Raw genomic sequence first — 24,904 nt, forward strand, 5'->3', positions numbered from 1 at the left:
TTTTTTTTTTTAACACCCGATACACCCTGGAAATGTCGCGGAATCTTGGCTTTTCCAATTAAGAGCACTGCAGGCTTTGAGGAAGTAGCACATTCAGCAGATGGGGAACCTACCATGGAAATAAATGTGTCCGACAAGTCAAGTCATTAAAGTTCTATTTTCATATGCGACACCGCAAAGTAACGGAGAAACATCCGCTTTAATGGAAGCATATATGCAAGTGAGAGGGCAAATAAAATGAATGTGACAAAAGCAGCGTCTGCTGAGTGTGCTTGAGAGAAAAGCATTCACAGGCTTACACGTCCCCAGCCACCAACGCTAACCATTAACGTTCACATGCTAACGCTAACCATTAACATTCACATGCCTTGGTAGAGCACTAATGGCTGTTTATAACGACTCATTTGCTCCTTGAATTAGCGACGGTGAACTCTGTGCTGTTCTATAAAACCTTTTGTGGCCCATCTTTGTTATTTTGATGTTGTTCTCTCATGTTTCTATCATTTGGTATAAGCAGCAAATGAGATCGAACGCAGAGCCTCGCAGCATATCATACTTCTCCCTTATCGTACCTGACGTTCGTTGTTGTTTCACTTTGCTGTTGGATGTGACAATCATGCGTGTGATGTGCGTGTGAGTCTGTGTGTATAATGATGAATATGAAATGGCACCTAGCCTATTTGGCAGCAAGCAGAAGCAAAGGATAGACATGAAATGGAGGCAAACTTTGATACATGTGGGACCTTCTGTCAGTCACTGGTGGCCTTTGTTTGCTGTTTGCGTCAGCACTGTTCTCATTGATGACAAACTGCAGTCTCTGCTTTTTTTTAGTGGGGCACCATAATCACAGGAATCTTTTCATCATGGCATATGAGAGCTTCAGTAATGAGCCGAAAGTGAACCAATGGCCAGAAGATGCCATTTTCTTTTCTTTTCCATTAATTTTAAAGGGCAACCGACGTCACTTTTTGTTTTTTTTTTTTTTTGACATCAGAACAACGTTTTATAGCATCTAAAATACCCAAAACACGCAGTATGATATTTTTATTCACAGTCTGCGGCTCCTGACAGTAGTTGCAAGACCTGTTATGGCTCAATATTACTTCACATATGAGGCACACCTGGGTATAAGGCGCAGGGTCATTTTTTTTTAAGAAAATTGAGGCTTTTGGGTGCGCCTTATACACTCCAAAATACAGTACGTGAATTCTTGCTCTTTTTGTTGCATCCATTCTAAAATGTTGAAATACAGTAAAGTCTCGTTATATCGATATTCAAGGGAGTCCGAAAAAATATCGATATAACCGGGACTATCGATATATCCGACCCTGTTTGCATGTAATTTTCTCCGTGCGTGCATAGAAATAGTATCGATATAACCGGGACTATCGATATATCCGATATCGATATCACGAGACTTTACTGTAGTTCAAAATGAACAAGTGTCAAAAATCCACCCATGGTGCTTAATGAGAAACAACCAGTGTAGAAAAATGGATAAAAAAAGCTTCTTGACAGCGATTCCAAAATGAACTTCAAATTTCTGTTATGGCATTTGAAGTAGTTTTGGGACACTTGAAGTCATTTTTTATTGGTGTTTTGCATTTGGCTAAAAATATCAACCTGCGTGTTTTGGGTATTTTAGATGCTATAAAACGTTTTTCTAATGTCAGTTAGGAAACAAAAAAAAAATGCTGTTGTTTGCCCTTTTGTCCTTTAAAAGTAATGTTCAGACAGCAAGGAATGAAAAATCCAAGAAACAAAATACATGTGACCTTCATTTGTACGGTAGAAAAAAGTCTTTCAATTCATCTGTCTGTCAAAAAGAAACTGTACAGTGGTTGATGCCTTTTATGCTTGTCTCTGCTCAACACAAAGGGAACTTAAAGAATCTTTCTCCTTACATCTTGGAAAGTGAATGGTTATCTGTAATTGCCACAATCCACAGGAGTAGTCGAGGGTGACACTTGGAAATTTGACCTGCAGCTGCACAACAAATGAGTTTCTCTCAATGGATAATGAGGAGTTTTAAAGGACAACCGACGTCACTTTTTTTGTTTCCTAACTGACATCAGAAAAACGTTTTAATGATATTTTTATTCAAATGCAAAACAACAATAAAAATGACTTAGTGTCCAAAATCTGCAAAACATTGAGCTGCGAACTGGGCATTTTCAGAATGTCCCGCCCCCAGTTCGTGACGTCACGCCAAGACGTCTTGCATTGCTGGAGGATCAAAACAATGGCTTCAGATTTTGAGAATATGCTTTCTTGTTACACATCCAGTTATGAATATGATTCAAATAGTTCTGATGAGGAAAGTATACATGTTTGCAATCGATTACAGAATTTATTCCGTGCCATTTTGAGGCAACATTGGGGGGAAAAAGAGGCAGAAAATGGCGACCGAGCTCCTGTGAGGAATTAATCAGCCCGTTTCCACAGGCTGATAAATTCTATATATGGAGCTTGGTCGCCCTCTTCTGGCTCTTTTTGGTGCAACATGATGTTTTTAAGACCAAACAAGCACAGCAAAATGCAATGACGTGATGAATGGAGATTTGCTCTCTATGATCATTGGCACCACCCTACCCACTCTCGAGGACTTGCACACTGCAAGAATCCAAACAAGGGCGCGGAAAATCTTACTGGACCTTCCGCGCCCTGCCCACCATCTTTTCCAGCTACTTCCCTCAGGTAGGTGCTACCGATCCATGCGCGCCAAATCCAGCAGACATTTAACCAGCTTCCCCCAAGCCATCAACTCTTTAAACAGTAACCCAAATAGAACTGTATAGTGCCTCTGTGTAATTTTATTCGGATGATACTAGTGCAGCGTGTTCTACCAGACACAAAATCCTTGTGTGTTCGACATACTTGGCAATAAAGGTGATTCTGATTCTGAAACCTTCTAATGGCTTCTCCAAATTCATAACGGCCCCAGAGAGGAATTCGGAAGTACAATGTGGCCTGCGGCAAAAAATGACTTTGACACCCCTGATTTAGGGCATTGTTTTTTACGCCAATTACATCTACTTTCCTACTGTACCTCATATTATTTCAGACCCATATCACTTGGGAATTAACCCCTTTTTCTGATGAAAGAAGAAATTCTAAGATTTCTAATGCTGTATTGAATGCTTATGTAGTCCTAAAACTCAATATTCTGTGGGTCCTGCAATTTGAGTGATAATGACAAAACCCTGGCACTGGAGTGGACACATTTTTGCACATGTCTGGCTTGATTGCAGAAAAGTCCCCAGCCTGCATTGCAGACTTCATTTTGTGGCTTATGTGACCATGCGAGACTCTGGATCCTATTTTCGTACCCAGCAGAAGTGAAACGTAATCTAACTTTGTGCATGGGTGGCAATTTCTTTCACTTGGGTGGTGACTCCTGGCCAATCAAAGAGGCGATTTCATTTGCATTAAAATCAGGGCAGTTTCAGCGCATGTCGTACTTGAGGGTTTGACATTGCAGAAATAGCAATAGAATTAGACTCGCCCGCCCAGTTCTGGGCATGACACTGATCTGAGCAAAGTACATTTGTCAAGGTAAAGTGCAAGATATCCCCATGGGACTGATGTCCTGTAGTTGGTTATTGCCATTGGAGACCGTCATGGACCCACGGTTATGTGCCTGTGTGTGAATGGGCCCCATCCACCACTTCAATACAAACAAAACTAAAAAGACCCATGGGACTCGAGCACACAACAACAAAGGCAGGCGAAAAGGCAGTTTTCAAGCGTCAAAAGATAACGGGTGTAGCGTATCAGTGTGCAGATCGACATCGGCGCCATCCTGTCACTGCAAGGTCCCGTCAGCGTCTCCCTGGACGTAGAGGTCAGCGTCTCGGGATCACTGGGTAGCAGATTCATGACAGTTTTATGGACAACCGGCCAACTCAGATGGTGGTTATTAAAATGCAGGGACCAAGTCAGGCCTGCTGACTGTGCAGCCATCCGTGGACTAAAGTGGACAGGAGAAGACATATGCTTATATTTAAACATTGTTTAACTCATTCACTGCCAGACATTCTTCAACATGACCTTAAACTACCGCTACTACTACTACTACGACGACGACGACTACTACTACTACTACTACTACTACTACTACAAATAATAATAATTAGTATTACTGTTGCTTCGCTAGCCTTTGGCATCCTTCGCTAGCGAATTTTGCTAGCCTTCGCTAGTGAAGTTTGCTAGCCTCCGTTGGCGAAGTTCGCTAGCTTTCGCTAGCCTTTGCTCACCTTTGCTAGTCTGTGCTAGCCTTTGCTAGCATTTGTTAGCTTTTTCTAGCTTTCGCTAGCCTTCGCTGGTGAAGTTTGCTAGCCTTTGCTAACCTTCGCTAGACTTTGCTAGCCTTCGCTAGCCTTTGTTAGCCTCTGCTAGCCTTCACTGGCGAAGTTTGCCAGCCTTCGCTAGCTTTCGCTAGCCTTTGCTGGTGAAGTTTGCTAACCTTCGCAAGCCTTTGCTAGTCTGTGCTAGACTTTGCGAACCTTCACTAGCCTCTGTTAGCCTTTACTAGTCTGTGCTAGCCTTCGCTATCTAGCCAAGAGTCCCAAATGTTCAGCTCTCAGTTGGGATAGAAGCTGTACTGTATACCGACTTTTTCAGACTGTTTAAGTGTCGTTTCTTTCACATCGTTGAATTGAGACCTTTGAAAGAGATGCCACTTCACGGTAAGATCAGAGCATTGTCATCAAATGGCGAGTAGTTTTACTTTGTTTGAATGTTGCTGTACTGATCACTATTTTGTCATCTTTATTTAGTTCATGGATATGCTTCTTTTGAAGCCACAAGGGGACACAAGCCAGTGTCTTATTGTGTCGGTCCCAAGCCCGGATTTATACAGAGTGTTGTGTCAGGAAGGGCATCCGACGTAAAAGCTTGGTCAAAACAAACATGCGAATCAACCCCCTGAAGGTGGCTGTGGCGACCCCTGAAAGGACAAGCCGAAAGGAACAGAATTAGATTACTGTTGTTGTTGTTTTCATGATTAGTTTTTTTGTCACAACCCTCCAACTTTGTAAAACAAAATAAGATGACAATAGGCAAAACGAAGGTTACGGTCTGCCAAACATTCTCACCGTTGAATGAACAGACATCCGTATTTAACCGAGCTAAATTTGTATTACAGTGACGATTTCTTTTTTTCCACCACTGACAAAATCCAAAATCTGGCATTTTGACAGTTCAGCAGAAATGTTACCACTTGCTGCCTCAGGAAATAAGGGTATCGGGAAGACGCTGAATCAAAAAAAAAACAAATGCATTGTCGTTGGAGGAGCTTGTGAGATGTGTGAGAGGAAAATCTCACACTGATGTCAAAATGTGTACCTCCGAGACTGAATTTTAATCAGCTGTCTTTCCGAGGTCGGATCATCAACTCAGCAAGGCAGATAAATCTCACAAGCTCGACATATTCACCTAAACATCAAAGTTGCATCTATTTTTTTAGTCTGTTTGTGAATCTGGGAGGCATGCAAATCAATTGTTTTGGTGTTGTGAGATCGAAATTCCTTCTTTTTTAGATATGCCTTGTGGCATGTACTCAACACTAGCTGAATTGAAATACAGTGATACCTTGGCTTACGAACTTAATTGGTTCCCAGACAGTGTGTAAGGTGAAAAGTGTGTATCCCAAAAATTAATTTCCCATAGGAAACCATTAAAACGAGAATAATCCGTTTCCAGGTCCCCATAAAACATAATTTTCTACTTTCTAATTTCTAAGCCTTAAAACTACACAAAATACTTTATTTCATGTATGATAAATGTGCTATGGTATTATAATTAAAGAAATACTGTATATATGTATATATGTGTATATATGTATACTGTACTATATAATAAAGTCGTTTTATTTACCTTCGTGGATCGCTTGATGGAATGGAGTGGCCGGTTTCATCAGCATTAAACAATTGATGAGGAACGTAGCCTTCTTTCTTTATAATTTTACCTTGTTCCTCATCAATTGTGTTCTGTTTAGCTATGTTGATAGCTTTTTGCATCAAGTGTACAGATGGCTTGTGTGGGTTATTTGTGGAGCCTAATTGATGGGAATTTTAACCTTGCAGTCTACACTCTGCCTTTGAACTATCAAAGTCGAAACTCTCTCACTGTAGTCTGCCTGTCTCTTTAATGTTTAAACCACCTCCCCTCACTGCTGCGTTCTTGACCAATCACGTGGCTTTAACCAAAGACTGGGGGTGGGGAATAGAGGACCAAAACAAGCCGGATGCCATTTTCTTTTAGGAGAACGGACTCGTTCGCGAATGACATCACTCCTTGTGGCAGCTCCGTGTGTAACCCGAAAAATAGTTCGTATGACAAGGTAAAATTTTCATAAATTTAACCTTCGTAAACCGAAAAGTTCGTAAGCCAAGGGGTTCGTAAACCGAGGTATCACTGTAGCTCTGTGGAAATAATACATTGTTTTCTAAGGACATTATTTGCCACGTGCAAACTGTCTCTAGCTATTACATATGGTCTTAGTGTTAGGATCATTTGCATTGCTCATTTGAGGTAGACCATTTTTCTGTATTATTTACATACACACAAATAACAATGGAACACAATCTTTTTGGCAGCGCACTTAGTGAAGCATTTCACCAATTAAATGCTTATGTTTGTATCAGTTAGTGCCAAACAAAAATCACACAATCATTTAGTGAATTCGGCCCTGAGATTTTATTCAGACATCAAGCTATTAGCGCATATCCAGAGTAAGATTTATGCAACGTTAGGTCTCTATACCAGTTCTTGAACTTAAAAGAGAATGTCATATGAGTCACAGTATCAGTTGCTCTGTTACGCGGGCGCAGTGAGGCATTAATGACTGTCTGTGACTGAGGCAAGACGAGAAGTTTTTGCTTCGGCAAGCCATGACTGACATCTCAACAATTTGTAGTGCCCCAGGCACTTGGAACCAGCATCAATAGGGTTGGATGAATTTACAGAAACAGGTCTGCTGTGATAGTCGTCTCGACAGCGCTAGCTTAATATCAATGGAGTTTGGTCTGTGTGAACAAATGTGCATGTCCCATGTTGAAATTCTGAAGCTTTATGATTAATTAATATGTCCGGTGGGCCTGATGAATGAGGACAGATGAAGGATTTCATCCCATCATGATGGACTGACTCCCTGTCCAACTTCTCGAACCACACTGAACTATAGCATGTGTGGAATGACCCATCATTGTAACTTAGTCTTTAGAGGTCCAAGTGTGTGTGTGTGTCAGTCTTAGGGCCTAATTACTCTTTGTCATGTGCAGTATATGATTAATGAAGTCCTGCTGGCACGGCTGCTGGTGTAGATGTCATGGTAAAGTCTAGTTGCAGTTACTGATATGCTAAGATAATTGCGCCTCTTTTTAGCTAACTCTCACCAAAATAAGTAAACAAATAACTAATGAACTAAATAAATACATAATAGGTACATGGATAAATAACTAACCAAATAAATAAATAATAGATAATTGGATAAATAAATAACTAAATAAATAATTGCTACATGGACTAACGAACGAACTAACGAACGAACTAACTAACTAACTAACTAACTAACTAACTAACTAACTAACTAACTAACTAACTAACTAACTAACTAACTAACTAACTAACTAACTAACCAACTAACTAAACAACTAACTAACTGACCAACTAACAAACGAACCAACCGACTAACCAACTAACCAACCAACTAACCAACTAACCAAATAACCAACAAACTAACCAACAAAATGAATGAATGAATGAATGAATGAATAGATAAATGAATAAATAAATGTATAGATAAATGAATAAATAAATGGATATATAAATAACTCAATAAATAGCTAACCTTATCCTGTGACTGTAAAGTGACCTTGAGAGTTTGAAAGGCGCTTAGAAGTTAAAAGGATTATTATTATAAATAAATAAACACATAAACTTTCCAAACAGCAATTCCCTTTGACCTTCGACCTCCAACGCCATTCCATCAAGCCATAAATGACCATCACAAATGTAAATAAAGTGACTTTATGATACAATTCAGTGTATTTATTTCATTACAATACAATAGCACATTTATTATACATAGAATAAGGTATGGTGTGTGTAGTTTTAATGCTTATTTAGTTGAAAAGTATATTTTATGGAAACCGGGAACGGATTATTCCCATTTTAATGGTTTCCTATGGGAAAATTTTTTTTGAGATACACACTTTTCGCCTTACACACTGTCTGGGAACCAATTAAGTTCGTAAGTTGAGGTCTCACTGTACTTATATAAACCTTAAACCTACTAACATAAGCCACAAACATACATTCCATCCAAAATATAGCACTGAATCAACTTACAAACAAACACCTTACGAACGACCGTTCGGAATGTATCTCGTTCGTAAGTTGGGGAGCGTCTATAGTCACTCACACAACATTTTTTTTTGTGCAAATTCCCTTTAAGAAATTCAGCAGAAGGCGCCGTATCATTCACTATTTCCCCGAAAAAGCCAAAAAACATTTCATTTAAAATTTGAAGAAAGTTCCTGTCATGCAAAAGTTCATTGCCCCCATGACGGCAGAGCAGAGATTGATATGCAGCTTCTCACTGTCAAATTAGAAAATCGAAGATGTGGAGTACTGACAACTCTTTCGACCTACCTACTAGTGAATGACTGGACAATAACGGACAGGGCAATTGCACTGTGCTTTGGGGAGCAAGAGTTCCGATGCTCCCTTTCTATTTCCAAGCTTGTGTGATGTTTGAGGATAGAACCTGGTCATGAAAAGGATCTTAAGTGTGCAGGGTGAAGGGGAGGAGAGGTTTAATTTAGTAGCTGGTGGCACATGGGCCCTAAGGGTTTTCACTTATATTGTAAGAAGCGCACACCTGCGCGACCATTGTGACAGCCAAGCCAACTGTGTAAGGTGTCCTCTAAAGAGTCAGGTGTGTGTGAGGGAGCTTGAAAATTAGCTGCCGCGAGTTCACACATGAAGGTGTGGTCCCTTTTGCACATTTGCTATTCGCGTCGACAAACCTCTCTTCCCGTCTGTTCTGATGAATTTTAATTACAGTTCAATTAACAGAGGCATATCAAAAGACCCGGAACAGCTGTAGTTTTATTGTTATATACTGTTTCAAGGTCAGATGTGGTATTTTTCTTTCAATGCTCTATGTGTGCAGAGTTGCAAGCCTTGATGAATTGATTCGCAGCAAAGCATCTGGTAACCATGGGAAGAAGCCTCCCCTCTCCCCCACACCTCAAAAAAGGCTTTCAGAGAAATACACATTGTACATACCGTATTTCCCAGTGTATAAGCCGCACCCAAAAGCCTTAATTTTCTTCAAAAGATGACCCTGTGCCTTATACATTGAAGTTGCGCTTTATAATCTGGAAAATACACAACAAAAAATATAGCACTTATTAGAAGAATAATGAAAAATAGTGACTGGTGGGTCATGGGCAAGTGTTTGATTAGACCAAGCAATCTTTGGTATGATGTTAATGAATGCCATTCTGACACCCGTGAAAGAGTGAAAAGGGATTTAAAACGCGAACCATTCTCAACCGTTCACTCCTTTGGACCGAATTACAACTGAACACAGGCCGTTATTGTCACGTTTTGCGAGGTGGTGATGGCGGGTGCGGATCCCAAAAAGCAGGCAGGAGGGAGCAGGAGGTTGTTTGACAAATTGTATTAAAATAAAGGTCAGCTGGAACAAAATGTAAAACATCAAAATCATCTGAATGGAAAAAATACAAAGTAGCAAAAGAAGACCAAAAGTAAAAGTCCGCCAAGGTTAAACAAACACATACACAATGCATGCAGCAAACAAGCAGCAAACAAACAATGAACCGGCCCCGGATGGTCGTGCCGGGTGTCCTTTTAAGTGTCAATGATTAAACGACCAGCACCTGCGAGGCTGCAGGCAGGGCTGACGTCGCTACCCGCGGGTCGCCAATCTGATCGGGACGACCAGTACCTGTGCAGGTGCAGGCGGGGCCGACAGCGCCCCCCGCCGGTTGCCAACCAGATCATGACAGTTATTTGTTTAGCGTGTATGTGAAAGTACAAACTACGTATTTTCCGGTGTATAAGGTTCACCCAAAAGCCTTCATTTTATTCAAAAGATAACCCTGCACCTTATACGCATATATATGTGAATGTAATATTGAGCCACAACAGGTCTCGCAACTACTGTAAGCAGCTACGACTCCATTTCTCCCCTGTAGAAGAAGTAGTACATAACCCCAGACTCTAATGTAGTGCTTTATAATGTGCTGTGCCTTATATTTGGAAACTTTTATGTATTTGTATACATATATTTATGTATATGTAAAGCCATCCATAACCTTGCCCCCCCCCCCCCCCCCCCCCCCCCGTATCTGTCTGACCTACTTCAAAACTCCGTTCCCTCTCGGACCCTCAGATCCTCATCCTCCCTCCACCTCTGTATGCCCTCTGCCCGTCTCACCACGATGGGGTGCAGAGCTTTCAGTCGCTCTGCTCCCAAACTCTGGAACTTAGTTCTACCCAACACCCGTAATATTGACTCCCTTTCTACTTTCAAATCTCACCTCAAAACCGACCGGTCTAGTTTAATCTGCTATTTTATTATTTATTGTTTTATTCATGGTTTTATTGTTTTATTTGTTTTTATTGTAAGGTGTCCTTGGGTGTTCAGAAAGGCACCTGTGAATTAAATTTATTATTATTATTATTATTATTATTATTATTATTTATATATTGTATTTGGAAAACGTTTTTCATTCATTGAAGGTGCGCCTTATCCACCGGAAAATATGGTACATCAATTTTGGGTCAGTGAAATCAAGTAACTATTTTCTATGAGAAAAATCATGACAATCTTACATTGATGTGGAATCTCAGCATAAACGTACCAAGGAAATTGCAAATTTGTGCGGATGTCTGTTTATTTATTTATGTGTTTATTTTTGTAACCATGACAGTATCCATCAGAAGCCATTGGGTGCGAATCCCAATATCTAACTTTAATTTTCATTTCCATAAGCATTAACAAACCTTAAACTTGTCCCGTTCCCCAAAATTTAAAGCTATCGGTCATGGGAAATGTGGGAAAGAGAATACTAAAATAAGGCAAGCACCCAATTTTATTTTGTGACCTCATTAGAGCAAAGAGCTCGAGAAATAGTTTTTTCCTCCCTTGCCTCACATGGCTAAAAAAAACATCTTGCATTTTATGAGGTACACAGAATCATTAACATCATCGTTTTCACTGTATAATATTGTCGCTGTTATGTTTTGTTCATCGTGATAAATCCAGTGCTTCTTAGAATGTAAAATTATTTAATATGGTTTGAAATTAGTTATCCAATCATAAAGTAATAAAGATCGGGAACCCCAGATTATCAGATTGCTGAAAAAAATGAAGATGGATTGTCAGATTGAAAATATCTCAGCACTACCGGATGCCTGCATGCTCCCGATTTCTAATCTCAAACATTCCAGCCTCCCTTCCTCCTGTGGCTCTAAGATAAGAATGGGACATTACAAATTTCATCATCCATTCGTATTTGTAAACAGGATTAAGGAAATTGGACCATTTCAACTGTTGCAGACGTTTATCCTTGGAATGTGTGGTGACAAACACAAAACAAGCGTGGAGGACACCCAGAAGCCAAATTTAACAGCTGTTATAATTGGTAGCAGGATACTGAAGTGAGAAACTCCAGACCCATTATAATGTATTTTTATCCATGCTTTTCAAAACAACGGTCGTAAATCAAACGGTCGTAAATCAAAATGGTCGTAAGTCGAAATACATTCAAAATGTTGAATAGAGACTCGCCAGGGGTGTGGCCATCGGGAATTATATGAAAATATTTTAACCGTACATACAGTAAAGTCTCGTTATATCGATATCGGATATATCGATAGTCCCGGTTATATCGATACTATTTCTATGCACGCACGGAGAAAATTACATGCAAACAGGGTCGGATATATCGATAGTCCCGGTTATATCGATATTTTTTCGGACTCCCTTGAATATCGATATAACGAGACTTTACTGTATATATACACACACACACAGAAGGTTTCAGGACTGTCTAACGTTGGATCACGACGTGACTTGTCTTCTACCAATAATTGATTCTGAGCTGGCGTGAGCACAGACACGCTTCCATTCTGGGCTTCTGTTTCAGGTTGGCCCATGCATGATTTATGTAGAAGAACACTCGAATGAACAATCACTGGTCTGGTTCAGGCTGATCTTTGCGGTCACTGTGCAGCATTGGTGCCGTTTGACTCTAGCAGGAAAATGAGCAGACGGTGTGTCTTGCTAAGAGGAGTGCTGACCTCAGACATGTTGTAACCTCCGACTTGACAGTATATTGTGACATCAAAACTCATGTTGTGAATGAAGATGTCCTCGAGAAGATTTTCCCGGAATAAACGTATCCATTTTGTGTATCACTTGTTTCGGATATAAATACAGTGATACCACGGTTTACGAACCCTTTGGCTTACGAACTTTTCGGTTTATGAATGTTAAATTTATGAAAATTTAACCTTAGCATAGAAACCATTTTTCTGGATACACATGGAGCTGCCACAATGAGTGACGCGTCGTTCGCGAACGAGCCCGTTCTGCTAACAAGAAAATGGTGGCCGACTGTTTTGTCCTCTATTCCCCGCCCCCAGTCTTCGGTTGAAGCCACACGATTGGTCAAGAACGCAGCAGTGAGGGGAGGTAGTTTAAACATTAAGGAGACAGGCAGACAACAGAGAGAGAGTGACAAAATGGATAGAATACTGTGAAATTTGGACTCGTTTCAACTTTGATAGTAGTTGATAGTGCCTTTGATAGTTCAAAGGCAGAGTGTAGACTGCAAGGTTAAAATATCCCATCAATCAGGCTCCAGAAATAACCCGCACAAGCCATCTGTACACTTGATACAAAAAGCTATCAACCCAGCTTAACAGAACACAATTGATGAGGAACTAGATAAAATTATCACAGAGAAAGCACCTACAAGGGATCATTCCTCAAAATGGTTAAAGGAGAAGGCTACGTTCCTCATCAAGTTTTTCATGCTGATGAAACCGGCCACTCCATTCCATCAAGCCATCAACGACCATCACAAAGGTAAATAAAACGACTTTATTATACTGTACAGTTTATTTCTTTAATTATAATACCATAGCACATTTATTATACATAAAATAAGGTATATTTTGTGTAGTTTGAAGGCTTAGAAAATTAGTAAGTATAAAATTTTGTTTTATGGGGACCTTGGAACGGATTATTCTCATTTTCATGGTTTCCTATGATAAATTAATTTTTGGGATACACACTTTTCGCCTTTCACACTCTGTCTGGGAACCAATTAAGTTCGTAAACCAAGGTATCACTGTATATTATTTAGTTATTTTTTTTCTCGTAATTTATTTCCACTTACCCTACAAGTAAAACATATTTTGGAAATTAAGTCACACTGTACTAAACGCATAGCCATTTTGAATGAGCCGACTTAAAGGCGAACATCGCTTGACGCTTGCATCTCACAGCCTGAATTCTTTTAACCTCCACAGAGAGAATAACCAGGATGTTCTTGGTCCCTGTTCAATAAACCGGTTAATTATTCATGAGCCTCGGTGCAAGACAGAAAGTTAATTTTCTGCTATCATTAGAGTAGTGTTCTGTGTGGCTCCAAATGAGGGAAGGAGACAATATCTAACTGCAAGCTTAGTTGTCAATCTTTAAGCCTTTTAATTGTTCGCTGCAAAAGAACAGCTTACAAGAGAATACAAATTGATTTATATAGTGCTTTAACAACAGCTGAAGCTGTAACAAAGCGCTTAACATGGACGGACGGCTATCATATACAGGAAATAAAGCAGTCACAAAGATAGTAGAAAGCCTTACATGTAAAAGATGATGAATTAACACATTTAAAGGACAACCGACGTCACTTTTTTTTCTTAACTGAAAACGTTTTATATAAAAACGTTTTCTAAAACACCAATAAAAATGACTTAAAGTGTCCAAAATCTGCAAAAAAAATTGAGCTGCGAATTGGGCATTTTCAGAAAGTCCCGCCCCCAATTCATGACGTCACGCCAAGACGTCTTGCATTGCTGAAAAATCAAAACAATGGCTTCAGATTCGGAGAATATGCTTTCTTGTTACACATCCAGTTATGAATATGATTCAAATAGTTCTGAAGAGGAAAGCATACAAGTTTGCAATCGATCAAAGAATTTTTTCAGGAAATGATCAGGAAATCCATCCATTGATGGATGGATGGATACATTCCAAGTACAGGTTGAATGAAATTGGAACGAATAAATATTTAACTCATTCACTGCCATTCCGGAATTTATTCGGGAATTGAAAAGCATGATGTGGAGCGCCATTCCCAAATTTGTTCAGGTTTAGTTTTTTTTTTTCTGCGAGGGGGTGCGTTTCAAGCATCGGTCAGACCACTGGCAATGATTTTTCCCTCCCACGAGGGGGCAGCATTTACCTTTTGTACAGCCACCCCCACTTTCAATGCAGATAACTCCAGACCCATATAACTTAGGAATAAACTCTTCTTTTCTGATGAAAGAAGAGAGTCTCATGTTTATTACGGTGCATTGAATGTTTATATAGTCCTAAAACTCAATAGAGTTAACATCCGACTTACGACCGGCTCTACTTACGACCACCCGTATTTACGACCACGACCTCCACACCCTATTTTTACATTTTAATTCTACATCTGGCACCGCAACGCGCTAGCAGGCCGGCAATGCGTACGACAATTTTGGCCAGCCAGCCAGCATCTCACTCTCGCACAGCAATCGATCGCGTGATGGCACCAGAGGGGGGAGTTTGCCAGTCATTTATCCTACGAGTCTCTAGTCAACATTTTGAATGTATTTCGACATACGACCATTTTGACTTACGACCGTTTGGTCATAACGGAACTCGGATGTTACCTGTATTCTATGGGTCCTGCAATTTAAGTGAAAATGACAAAAAAAAAAAAACCCTGGCACTGGAGTAGACACATTTGCACATCATCTGGCAGTGAATGAGTTAAAAAAAATCGGTTAAAATATTTTCATATAATTCCCAATGGCCACGCCCCTGGCGAGTCTCTGTTCAACATTTTGAATGTATTTCGACTTAGAACCATTTTGATTTACGACCGTTGTTTTGCAAAGCATGGATAAAAATACATTATAATTCAATTTAGACACATAACCAAATGTTCATCATACGTAAACCGCCAATGCTTCTTTCCAGTAGATAATAAAAACATACAACTATTTATTTTCATTTCTCTCATCTTTCTGGCTGGCCATTCATTCCACTGGGGCATCCAAACAATTTTCATTTGCAAATGTTTGCTCCACTACAGGCTGCAGAGAGCAATCCGATTTGCATATTTGGTGTTGGGACCCCAGTGTTTCTGATGAGGAATTCATTATTTACTGGACCGCTGCCTGTTTTATAGGCCGATTAACAAGCCAGGGAAAGTTGGCCGATGACAACAATATTAAAGCCATTTTATAAGCAGATCTGTTTTGAGTCTTCTCCTAATTGCTGGTGTGATTAGTGAAGTGCATGTGCCCTTCCTGTGTCTGCATCTGATGTTTGACCTGAGGACAGCATATGCTTGTCTGATCTTTTTTGAAGGAGTACCTTACTGTGCCTTACTGATATCTTACTTTATGTATCCCAGAGTGCCTTTTTTCTGCTGTTATTTTAACAAATTGAAACATTTCTTTATCTTTTGTATGTATGTATGTATGTATGTATGTATGTATGTATGTATGTATGTATGTATGTATGTATGTATGTGTGTGTGTGTGTGTGTGTGCGTGTGCGTGCGTGTGTGTGTGTGTGTGGGTGGGTAGGTAGGTAGGTGTGTGTGTGTGTATGTATGTATGTATGTATGTAGGTAGGTAGGGAGGTGTGTATGTATGTATGTAGGTAGGTAGGTAGGTGTGTATGTATGTATGTATGTATGTATGTAGGTAGGTAGGTAGGTGTGTGTGTATGTATGTATGTATGTATGTATGTATGTATGTATGTATGTATGTATGTATGTATGTATGTATGTGTGTATGTATGTATGTGTGTGTGTGTGTGTGCGTGCGTGCGTGTGTGTGTGTGTGTGTAGGTAGGTAGGTAGGTGTGTGTGTGTATGTATGTATGTATGTATGTATGTATGTATGTATGCATGTATTGACTATGTAGGTAGGTGTGTGTGTATGTATGTGTGTGTGTGTGTGTGCGTGCGTGCGTGCGTGCATGCAGGTAAGTAGGTAGGTAGGTGTGTGTGTGTGTATGTAGGTAGGTAGGTGTGTGTGTATGTATGTATGTATGTATGTATGTATGTATGTATGTATATGTATGCATGTATTGACTTATTTATTTTTGTATGTATTTATTGACTTAGTTATTTTGTATGTATGTATTTATATATTTTTTCTTTTTAAATCTATTTGTTGTTTGTTTTTAGAGCTTACAATATAGGGCAGTGGAGGTCGGGGGAAAGTCAAAGTCAGCTTTATTGTCAAATATGCTAATATGTATGATGTACAGCACAGATGAAATTACTGTCCTCTCGGACCCAGCGTGCAAGGCACTTAGAATGACTTTAATAAACACAATGAACACGAAAACGGCAATTTGCCGGCAGAGAGAGGGGAGCCACTGCGCGTGAAGTGGGGAACGGAAAACTGAATGAATAATTCAAGAGCCTTACTGCATATACCTGGTTGTACTGCCATCTTTTTGCCTCACGGCCAACCTGTCCTTTGCATTATCTGTAACAAGCAAAGAGGCGGGGTGGACTTGCATTTCTCACTTACTGTATGCCTGCCTTGAGCTGACAGTGTTGCTTCTTGTTCTTTTGGCTTTTGCCTCCCATCCCTTTTTGCACATGTCAGGTCCAGTTTAGCACGTGAAGGCAGTACGTGTCAAACTCGCAGCTCATTCTCTCTTCAGGCAGTCTCATCGTTCCCAAAGTCAGTCAGACCTCGTCAGCACTCTTATGAAGACATAACCCCTCATCGCCTGGTGTTACTAGACAGCCAGCTGTTAATAACCTAGTCGTGTTTTGTCATCGAAAATGTTCATCTCATCGGTGGTAGTACAAGTGCTGACAGCAAAGTGTGAGGAGAAGAAAAGAGGATGCAAGGTGCGAATGAGCTAAATGGTCTTAAGTGGGGGGGATACATGTGACATGCTGTGACTATGATGTAACGCACGCACAATACACAAGCGAAACAAGATGAACAAATATTGTTTACAGAATGGATATTTCCAGAATGGTGTGGAGATACGGATGTTGTAATTACAAATATAATTGATGGGTTTGAGGTAAAAATATCCAAGGTGGTAGCCCTCGAGGACTGGTGTCAAACTCCCTCGCTCTTAAAGGCCAACCGACACCTCCGGACAAGTTGTGTCCATAATTTGTAAAAATCACTTGAAATGACTTCTACTGAGCGCATTTTACAAAGATTCCAGCGCATATAGCTATATTCTACCTTTTAAGACTCACGCTGAATATTCAGAAAGTCTTGTTTTTCGAGTTGATGACGATGCCTGACGTGAAATCACGTCACATCTGGAACGCCCCTGACCGAGAAAGCGACACACAATCCATTTTGGGTACTTTGAAAACATCGTGTTGATGGCGAAATTAGAAGGAAAAACACATAAATAATGCGATGGTGAATCGTTGTGTGTCGCATCAACACTACCAATTTCGGTAACACCATAAAAGTGGAGCCAAATTCTCAGCAGACAAATCAGCCCATTTCCAACGCAGCTTGTGCGCCATCTTGTGCATTTTCTGGGAGTTCCATTGGTGTCCAAACGGCTCGAATTGATACGGAAGGACTTCTTTAATCGATTGCAAACATTTATGAGAGAGCGAGAGAGACAGACAGAGAGAGATCCACCCATTTTGGCGTTATTTTTGGTTTAAATGCTTGTACATGATTGATAATGTTACTCGTACAGTAACATTATCAGGAAGAGAATAAATACTCTCCATTCAAAGTTCTCATGTTGTCATGACACATTCAATACAAGGGTGATTGTATGACTTCGAGGGAGACTGAAAAAGGTGGCGGCAGAAAGGGAGAGTGAAGTTGGGGGGGGGGTAGACAAGAAACAATGAAATAGATGGGTGAGGGCTTGTCGAGAAAAATGTTACAATCACTCTCCCGGCAGGAAAGTGCTCAGCGTGAAGCAGAAGCAGGACTTGTGGGAATTGAGTGGCTGGTAATGAGCTTGGGATAAAGAGCTTTCTGTGTCGCCATTTAGCCTCCATTTCAGTCTGCGTCCGTCCACTGCACATCATTTCGCCGCTTCCATTCAATTTTCCAAAGACTTGCGCTTAGCCTTAGCAAACGGACCATCTAAGTCGCACGTTGAAGCAGAATGCAGCAAACTGTGTTAATCGAGAATCAATGTAGGTCTCTTGAGCAAGGCACTGTAACTCGTCCAATTGCTCAGCTGTGATGGGGAAAATGAAGCCATTTTTAATAATTCAAATGTCTCGGTGTCAATATTTTTCCATTTTAAAAGACAACCGACACCATTATTTGTTTCCTAAGTGACGTCAGAAAAACGTTTTACAGCGTCTAAAATACGCAAAACACGCAGGCTATTTTTATTCAGAATCAGAATCAGAATCATCTTTATTGCCAAGTATGTAGAACACATAAGGAATTTGTTTCCGGTAGAAAACGCTGCACTAGTATCATCATCAAAAAATTGCTAAGTGGCAGGCACTACACAGTTCCATTTGAGCTACTGTTGAAAGAGTTCAAAGAGTTAATGGCTTGGGGGAAGAAGCTGTTTAAATGTCTGCTGGATTTGGTGCGCATGGATCGGTAGTTGGAAAAGGCGGTGGGCAGGGTGCGGAGGGTCCAAATGCAAAACACCTATAAAAAATGACTTAAAGTGTCCTAAAACTACTTCGAAATGTCGAGTTTCAGAAGGTCCCGCCCCCTTGTTCGTGACGTCACGCCAGGACGTCTTGCCTTGCTCTAGAATCAAAACAATGGCTTCAGATTTGGAGAAGATGCTTTCTTATTACTCATCCAGTTATGAATATGATTCAAATAGTTCTGAAAGGGAAACATAAATGTTTGCAATCGATTAAAAAAGTAATTCCGTGTCATTTTGAGGAATCTGGATGAAATGTGGCGTCCCAGAAAATGCACAAGATGGCGCACAAGCTCTGTTGGAAATGGGCTGATTTGTCTGCTGGGAATTTGTGTCAACTAGTATCCAATAGTAGTCTTGGTGCAACACACACCGATTCACCATCGTGTTATTTATGTGTTTTTCCTTCTAATTTCGCCATCCACACGATGTTTTCAGACCAAACAAAGTACCCAAAATGCATTGTGTGTCGCTTTGCAAATTTCCCCATTGTGGGACGAATAAAGGTTTTCTGATTCTGATTTCTCCGTCTGGGGCGTTCCTGACGTGACATCACATCAGGAATCGTCACCAACTCGAAAAGACTTCCTGAGTATTCAGCGCGAGTCTTAAAACGTAAAATTATAGCTATACGCGGTGGAATCTTTGTAAAATCCGCTCAGTAGAAGTCATTTGAAGTGATATACAAATTACGGACACAACTTGTCCGTAGGCATCGGTTGTCCTTTAAGCTGGGTGTCTGATGACGCAAGAGGATTATTTGTTTGTTTCTGTGTTTTGTGGCTTTCAGAAAGCATTTTTTTTCCAAAAGTTGCATAACCCATGATCATGAAAGTAATTTTCAATCCGTAAAAGTCATCTGGGACAGCCTTCATTGGTTCGATCATTTTCAGCAACATGGTTTTATCAATGTTTACTGTTACCTTGCAGGAATTCTATTACCAATCACTGTCCAAATGTCAATTCATCCATGCGTTTTTTCCCCCCTCCTACAGTTTTCAATTGTAATATCACATACCGCTTGTTTATTCATGACTTTCAGTCAATCATCTATCCATTTTCAATGCAAATTCTCGCCTTTGGCTTTTCAAAGACTGGCAAGCATAACCCGTCCCATCCACCCATTTTGATTTCTGAGGTATAAGACCAAACATGACTGGAGTGTGACACATGATAAATTGCATGAAGCCATTTTCATTTTAATCTTTTACTGATTTTCCGACAAAACAATCATGCTGTTTCCGATTCCGTCCGTTTTACCTTTCTATACATGCAATTTTATTTAATTTCCAGTGTCAAGTCACACTGATGATGCAAAAGACGCTTGACGTTTGAAGCCTACATTATGGAACCGGAATTGTACAGGCCTTTTGCAGATTTTATCCTGTGGTATTTCCTGCTCCCGACTGACCTTTTGATAAGCACGCACACTTTATTTTACATTGCTGTGTAAAATGACATATGGCCATCAAGCACCTCCATTTTTCACAGCAGATATTACATGATTGATTTAGAGAGAAGATGATGTGTTGACAGTTTGCATTGATGGAACGTGCTCAATGATTAATGGTCTTCTCTTTGAGAAGGACACATGCACTCGGGGGAACATGCATCAAACCAGAGTCCTCTTCAGGACAAATCTGAAGATTCCATTGAAGAAAAAAGAAAAACAGTTGCATTCTCAATCAAAGTTGTGTGACAAAAGGCCAACCGAAATGAGTCCACATTACACGCAAAAATGTCTCGTTTTGAGTACAATTATAATAGAAGAGCATGGCCTGTTTGCTTGTATGGTATGCTATTTATTTTTTGTGTGACCTGATAAATCAATACCTTGTGAATGAATGGATCATCACACTTGGCCACTCAATGTTAAAAACAAGTATGAAATGCAACCAAATGCTACTCGTCAGCAGTTGATTGATTCCATCTTCAGGTGAATGACCCTTATTTATTTATTCGTTCGTTCGTTCGTTCGTTCGTTCGTTCGTTCGTTCAAGTATGTGTGTGTGTGTGTGTTTCTTTGTTTGTTGTGTATTTATTTATTTATTTATTTATTTATCCGTTTTTGTATTTATTTGTGTATTCATTTTTGAATTTTGTAATTTGTAATTTTAATTTTAATTGTAATTTTTTAATTTGTAATTTTTTTAATGTTTCGCTTTTTTATTTTTTTTATTTTAATTATTAATTATTGTTTTAATTTTCAAATTTTCAAATTTTTTAATTGTTTATTTATTTATTTTTAATGTTTTTATTGTTTTATTTTTTTGAATTTTTGATTTATTTGATTTTTTGTTTTTTTGATGTTTAGATGTTTTGATGTTTTAATGTTTTATTTTTTTATTTTTAAATTTTTAATATTTAATTGTTTAATTTTTTTGTTTTTTTTGATTTTCTTTTATTTATATCTGAATCTAAAGCCATAAATAAAAGAGCTGTATAGAGATGCAGTGAAAAAACAAATATTGATATTATGATGTATCATGCCATTTTCTGTTATGATATAGCACTGATGCATCAGCAATAAATATTTTGCATAGAGAGCAAAGGCAGTAGTTATTTTTCTTGTTGCTGGCAAAAAAAAAATGCATGGCTATTATTTCTTAGTGGAAAATTTTGTTTTTTTTTCTTCTTATATTTATTGTAGATGGCCCAGATTTCCAGATTATATTTTAGACCTTCTCTAAAGCAATGACCATGTTCCTTATCATGGGCTTCATATTGCTTTTTTTTAAACCATCATTATGATCCAAAAATGTATTGTATAGGTCTGGAAATTGAGGGATGGAAAGAATCAGTTCTAACGTGAGATGATTCCCACTATATAAATGAAATCATGTTGTAGGGTGAATGGTTTTTTTTTTTTTTTTGCAGTGCGTACATAGAGGCATGAACACTCTTCATTTTAGCTGAAACCAGTCAGTCTAAATATAGCTTTAATTCTAAGTTGACTCCATTGTGTATTGGTTCAATAGTGAAACATCCAACATTATTAATAAGAGATTAAACGTTTGTCAGAAACAAAACCAAGATAAGTGCAACTGCTCAAACAAAGCTTTTGTTTTTGACAAGTTGACAGTGACTTCTTTTGGGGCTTTAGTGCAATATGTTGGGGCCATTCAACGCCAACGAGGGAAGGTGACAGAATAAGGACACTGCGCATCGTTGCCTCTCAAGGCCCGTCACAAAGCCAGTTCAGCCAGAGTGAAGTGAAAGCAATGCGCTGTGACCAGCTCCACGACAGCACAACAAAGTGATTGCAAGACGGCTACGAAAAGACGCCCACAAGCTCCTGTTTCTGTTGAAAGACATTTTTTAGATAGCTATTGGATAGTCAGACCCATCATAAGCAATTTTCATTGGACGTAATATTTGATATTATTTATTTTCATATTATCGACCGACCTACCTACCTACCTACCTACCTACCTACCTACCTGCCTTATAATAATAAGAATAATACATTACATTTTAAGCACCTTTCAAAGCTCTGAAGGACACTTTACAGTCACAGACAAGCATAGATACTATAATAAATAAAATGTAATCACAAATAGAATGCAATAAATAAAATCCAAGTATAAATACAAACGAGAGAGAATGACACAGAAAATGCAATTTTAAATAGGTGGGTTTTGAGATGGGACGTGAAGGTGGGAAGAGAATAGATAGTTAGTAATGTTGGGAGGAAGTGAGTTTCAAAGTTTGGGGCAGAACAGCTGAAGGAGCTCTTGGAGAACGGCGGTGATGTGGTGAAAGGATGGGGTTCTGGTGATGATCCAGGCTGAAGAATTCTGGATGAGTTGAAGTTTGTGGAGAAGTTTCAGAGGGACACCAAAGAAAAGTGAATTGCAATAGTCAAACCGGGAGGTGACAAGACCATGAATGAGGATAGCAGTGGTGTGAGGAGTGAGAGACGGGCGAAGACTATTGATATTGTGTAGGTGGAAGTTTTTTATATTGGAGTGGAAACATAGTGTGCTGTCAAGAATGACACCTAGACTTTTTACCTGATGGGAGGTAGAAACGGTCGAATTGTCAATAGTGAGAGAGAAACTGTTAGCTTTGCTCAAGGTGGATTTGGTACCAACGAGGAGAATTTCAGTTTTTTTCGCTGTTAAGTTTGAGGAAGTTACGGGTAAACCAGGATTTAATTTCAGAGAGGCAGAGTGAAAGGGAAGAAGGTGGAAGAGACGCGTCGGGTTTGCTGGAGAGATAGAGCTGGGTGTCATCCGCAAAGCAATGAAACCTACCTACCTACCGAGCTAGCTAGCTAGCTGTTTGTTTTTTAAGGAATTGTTTCATTCAACTTTGATTGTGCTTTACAAATTCTGCATGTGTAAGTGGTGTGAACAGGAAAATGAATCTGAATTGCATTTCATGCTGAATAAACACCTTAGTTAAGGGCTATGCCACTCTGGTGGATAAAGAGCAAATTAAGTTAGAAATGCTCACTGTGGGGTGTAAAATGCCAGAAGATGTTCAGATTTGGGCCCATAACCTTTTGTGCTCTTCAAGAAGTGTTTATTGTCTGAGTAATCACAGAGTATTGTGGCCCTATTTAAAAGAAAATTTAAGGCAAGAGTTTGAAAGGAAGACAAAAACGGAGAAAATAAATTCAAGTAGAATGGAGACACAATGACATAAAATGCCATTGAACAGTTGAGATGGGCTCGTAATCTCAAATCACATTTTTTTTTTTTCACGCTCAGTCATTGTCTGTCTTGATGATTGCTTCTATTTAATAGATGAGGACTTGTTTTCACCGGGGAAATTTCAGTCTTTAATTGTCCGTCTCGCACAAAAAAAACGAGTTCTTGTCCTAATTTATTTGGCTTAATTTATCAACAGGCTCGCTTGGGAGCTTGAACCTGCATTGATTTTTGGCTCTGCAGTGATTATAGCTGGAGACTTTCTGAAGGTTGGACAATAGGTTGTTTCCTGCTGTTGTAATGGCCTATGCTGCAAACACATGCACATGACTTGTCAATTTAAAAGAAAGACGTGCTGAGAAAGCTAGAAACAAACATTGCCATGTGTTCTGAGACAACCTTGATTCCTCTAATGAGCTTATTGTACATCCTGCTTGTGACTTTGACCAACCTGCAGTATCGTAACACAGGAAGATCTGAAAATGTAGACCCCCCTAAGACCCCCCCCAGACACTGTCCATTACCCACCAGTCCCGAAGTGCTGTCAAATAACAAGACATCTAAAAAGTACAGATGACTAAATGTCAATTGTCTCACTCAAAGTAGATTTAAATGCCACGCTGCTCTCAGATGACCACAAGTCAAACAAATTCATCTTTTAATGTATTTGGTGGAATGGGAAATTGATTTCATGCTTTCTAAACAAACGGTGGATGTCATCTCTCTTTAGTGCTCACTCTCAAGTCTTTATCCAAGACCCACAAGTCATTCTTCCACCATCATTTTATCAAACGTCTCAATTCTCTTCAAAGTACTTTGAAGAGCAAGCATAGGAGAGCTCTCATAATATAACCACATTTGTTTTCTTTGTAGAAAAAGAAAAATCAACAATTACTGATCTCTTATTACACATAACAATCGACTTTGACCAATGGTGATCCTCTACTGATGATTTGGTGTTCATTGCACCGTATTTTCCGGTGTATAAGGCACACCCAAAAGCCTTCATTTGCTTTAAAAAAAGACCCTGTGCTTTATACGCAGGTGCGGGTTGTATGTGAAGTATTATTGCCTCTGCTACCCCAGCCTCTATTGTAGCGCCTTGTTATGTGGTGTGCCGTATATTTGGAAAACTATTATACAGTGGTACCTCGGTTCTCGAACGCCTCACAGTTCGAACAAAATATTCGAGACATTCTTGCTTCGTAGTTCGAACACCAATACGGCATTAGATCCGGCATTGGCGAGGTGATCGCGAACTGTATAAATGCCCCGTGTCCGTGATTAGAGAATTGACAGCAGGTGG

At 39.5% G+C, this 24,904-nt stretch overlaps 1 long non-coding RNA gene across 1 annotated transcript in view; it reads right to left on the reverse strand.

Moving 5' to 3' along the window:
- Nucleotides 1-4,316: 4,316 nt before the first annotated feature.
- LOC148889626 (uncharacterized) overlaps nucleotides 4,317-24,904 on the reverse strand; it is a 79,156-nt gene continuing 58,568 nt past the window's right edge. The window contains exons 5-6 of the long non-coding RNA XR_016116906.1: nucleotides 9,295-9,386; nucleotides 4,317-4,948 (exon numbers count right to left, since the gene is read on the reverse strand). This is a non-coding gene — a long non-coding RNA (uncharacterized LOC148889626). The remainder of the gene's footprint in view (nucleotides 4,949-9,294; nucleotides 9,387-24,904) is intronic.

The sequence above is a fragment of the Hippocampus bargibanti genome, linkage group LG13 (assembly GCF_051943395.1).
Source record: "Hippocampus bargibanti isolate YZ-2025 linkage group LG13, ASM5194339v1, whole genome shotgun sequence".
Taxonomy (NCBI): Eukaryota; Metazoa; Chordata; class Actinopteri; order Syngnathiformes; family Syngnathidae; genus Hippocampus; species Hippocampus bargibanti.